At 49.2% G+C, this 3,583-nt stretch overlaps 1 pseudogene across 1 annotated transcript in view; it reads right to left on the minus strand.

Moving 5' to 3' along the window:
* Nucleotides 1-324: 324 nt before the first annotated feature.
* The window catches only part of LOC147091197 (uncharacterized), a 58,577-nt pseudogene continuing 55,318 nt past the window's right edge, over nt 325-3,583 (minus strand). Inside the window, exons 9-10 of the transcript XR_015075179.1 lie at nt 3,313-3,398; nt 325-1,498 (exon numbers count right to left, since the gene is read on the minus strand). The product of XR_015075179.1 is annotated as an uncharacterized LOC147091197 (transcript). The remainder of the gene's footprint in view (nt 1,499-3,312; nt 3,399-3,583) is intronic.

Raw genomic sequence — 3,583 nt, forward strand, 5'->3', positions numbered from 1 at the left:
GGTTAAGATACAGATGAGCCATGATCTCATTGAATGTGGGACAGGCTCGATGGGCTGAACCACCTACTCCTGATCCTGTGTTCCTATTTAACCCCTTGAGTCAGATGGATTTGCCAATGTGTCCACATTGAGCAAAATACAATGGAGCAGCACGAGGTGCTGGGAATGGGGGACCGGCCCACCAGTTACTGTAGTATCCCATCTGATCCCAGACATCACCAATCATCTAACAGCGAGCGTTCCTTACCGAAACAACACAGGTTTCTCATGATCAGATGATCAAGCCATTTCTCCAATATCAATAAGCTTCTTGAAACGTTCAGATTGAGAGTTCAAAGATTTATTGAGCATACAGATCATGCAATAGCAAATAAACATACACTAAAAAGATCAGGCTTCCAAACACACCCGATCGTCAGGGAATCAAATGGATTACATTTCTGAGCTCAGTATTCAGGCCCTTCAAACCATTGCAATCGAAATCCTCATTACCCTCTGCCACTTTATTCATTCCTTTCTAAGCTACAGGTTCCCTTGTCCAAATGTCCATCAGTAGAAGCTACACAGCCCTGACCATGTCTGGCTCACGTGTGCAGTTTTCCACCTTTACACTGCAGAATGGTGACCAATGGGTAATTTTACAACACTTCTATTGATTGACGTGGGTGAAGATGGGAACATCTCGCTTCCCACTTCCTCGGGAATAAAACTCCGGATAAGGAGAATCTCACAGGACCCGCCCCTTATCAGTAACTTCAGTTAATAAAGCTGGTGTCCTTACTGTTTCCACTGGGCTCATGAGCTCGGTATAACTTATTTACTTCGTTATCTTATCAAGCATTTAGCTTTTTTCACACATAATTGCTATTCTACCAAATAAAATCTTTACTTATAATTAAATGTTTGATTCTGTAAAGTCCAGAACCAACTATTTCCCCCACTCTGCTGAAACCCCAATTAAAAAGATGAGATCTACACAGAGGTTCTCCTTTTACCACGACTATCTGTTGCCCTTGCACCTGTTATCAGTGCTGAATGCTCCCTGAAGCTTAGGAATCTCTACACAATGGTAGGTCTTCAATGAAGTTCCCTCATTAAGCAGGAGATCACTTCCTCCTGAACTGGGCCAGATCTCTACGGTCAGTCTCGGTTCAGCAGCCCAGTGGTCACTACTTAAAAATGGAATGGTATTTAACAGAGCAAAGGCTACAAGCTCCCACACCCCTGCAGTATGAAGAGGAATCAATAGCGATATAAGAATAGCACACACCTAGTTGGAGATTAACCCTTTGCTGACAGTTTCCTTGGGTTAAACAAGTTGAAGGTGAGGCAGAGCCGTAATCGAGCGAGGCTGTGAAACACACGGACGGGATCACGGGCTCCGGGCGCTCGCTGATATGGTCGGTCACCTTCATTCTTCCACAACCGAGCACTCAAGGTCATCCGGACTCAAATCGAACCCCTCGTTCGCACATTGATCCTTCAACATCAGCTTCACCTACATCACAGACAGGAGAAAGGATGAGTGTTGCAGCAAGGATGGGGAGGGAAGAGAGATAGACAGAGAGATAGACAGAGAGAGACAGTGACAGAGATAGACAATGTATGAGAAATATAGAGACAGAGACAGTGACAGAGAGAGAGCAAGAGAGAGATAGACAGAGAGAGACAGTGAAAGAGAGAGAAAGACAGAGTCAGAGAGAGAAAGATAGAGACAGATGGAGAGAGAGAGAACAGAGGGTGTGTGAGAAACAGGGAGAGAGACAGACAGGCAGAGAGAGAGAGACAGTGAGGGATAGAATGGGGGAGAAACAGCGACATACAGAGAGAGGAAGAGACAGAGGGGGAGAGAGAGACACAGAGAAAATGAGCGACAAAGTGATTTGATCCTACCCTCAGCAAGTCATTCAGCCCCTCGAGCCTGTTACACAGGAACATGAGGAGGCCATTCAGCCCCACGAGCCTGTTACACAGGAACAGGAGGAGGCCATTCAGCCGCTAGAGCCTGTCACACAGGAACAGGAGGAGGCCATTCAGCCCTTCGAGCCTGTTACACAGGAACAGGAGGAGGTCATTCAGGCCCTCGAGCCTGTTACACAGGAACAGGAGGAGGCCATTCAGCCCCTCGAGCCTGTTACACAGGAACAGGTGGAGGCAATTCAGCCCCTCGAGCCTGTTACACAGGAACATGAGGAGGCCATTCAGCCCCTCGAGCCTGTTACACAGAAACAGGAGGAGGCCATTCAGCCCCTCGAGCCTGTCACACAGGAACATGAGGAGGCCATTCAGCCCCTACAGCCTATTACACAGGAGCAGGAGGAGGCAGTTCTGCGCTCGAACCTGCTACAAAAGAACAGGAGGAGGCAATTCAGCCCTTCCAGCCTGTTACACAGGAACAGGAGGAGGCCATCCAGCCCCTACAGCCTATTACACAGGAACAGGAGGAGGTCATTCAGCCCTCGAACCTGCTACACAGGAACAGGATGAGGCCATTCATCCCCTCGAGCCTGTTACACAGGAACAGGAGGAGACCATTCAGCCCCTCGAGCCTGTTGAACAGGAACAGAAGGAGGCCATTCAGACCCTCGAGCCTGTTACACAGGAACAGGAGGAGGCCATTCAGCCCCTTGATCCTGATACACAGGAACCTGAGGAGCCCATTCAGCCCCTCGAACCTGTTACACAGGAATAGGAAGAGGGCATTCAGGCCCTCAAGCCTAGTACATACGACCAGGAGAAGGTCTTTCAGCCCTTCGAGCCTATTACACAGGCGAAGGAGCAGGCCAATCATCCCCTCGAGCCTATTACATAGGACCAGGAGGAGGTGATTCAGCCCCTCGAGCCTGTTACACAGCAACAGGAGGAGGCCATTCAGCCCCTTGATCCTGATACACAGGAACCTGAGGAGCCCATTCAGCCCCTCGATCCTGTTACACAGGAACAGGAGGAGGGCATTCAGGCCCTCAAGCCAAGTACATAGGACCAGGAGAAGGTCGTTCAGCCCTTCGAGCCTGTTACACAGGCGAAGGAGGAGGCCAATCATCCCCTCGAGCCTATTACATAGGACCTTGAGGAAGCCAATCATCCCCTCGAGCTTATTACACAAGAACAGGAGGTGCCCATTCAGCCCCTCGAGCTGCGCTGTCCCACAGCTCTATGAATGAGGTGGTCTGGGTGACAGGATGATATCCAGAGGGGGAAGTGGAGCTGGTTACATATCTGATGTGTTGATGCCCATCAGTGAATTCAGACAGCGAGAGGGAGGATCTGCTGTCGCCCTGTGTTTGCTCTCAGTGCAGTGCAGTCTCTCACCCTCTCCACAGCGATTCTCTTCGCCGTTTCATCATCGAGTTTTGTCATTGAAGTGATCTGCACATCAATCCGCTTGTACTGAATATCTAAAAACAACAGTCACAACTTCAAAAGGTTAAACACGCTGAGAGATTAGCGCAGGTCACGGGATGTATTTAGAACTCTTGCTCCCCTCCATTTCATGCTCTCTTTCCCCCATTTTACATTCGCTCTTTCCTTTCCATCTCCTTTAATCACTTTTTATCTCACCCCTCTTGTGTCCAGGCTGCTC

This window comes from Somniosus microcephalus, unplaced genomic scaffold (genome assembly GCF_052327205.1).
Source record: "Somniosus microcephalus isolate GS21.2 unplaced genomic scaffold, FLI_Smic_1.0 unresolved_chr3, whole genome shotgun sequence".
NCBI classification, from domain to species: domain Eukaryota; kingdom Metazoa; phylum Chordata; class Chondrichthyes; order Squaliformes; family Somniosidae; genus Somniosus; species Somniosus microcephalus.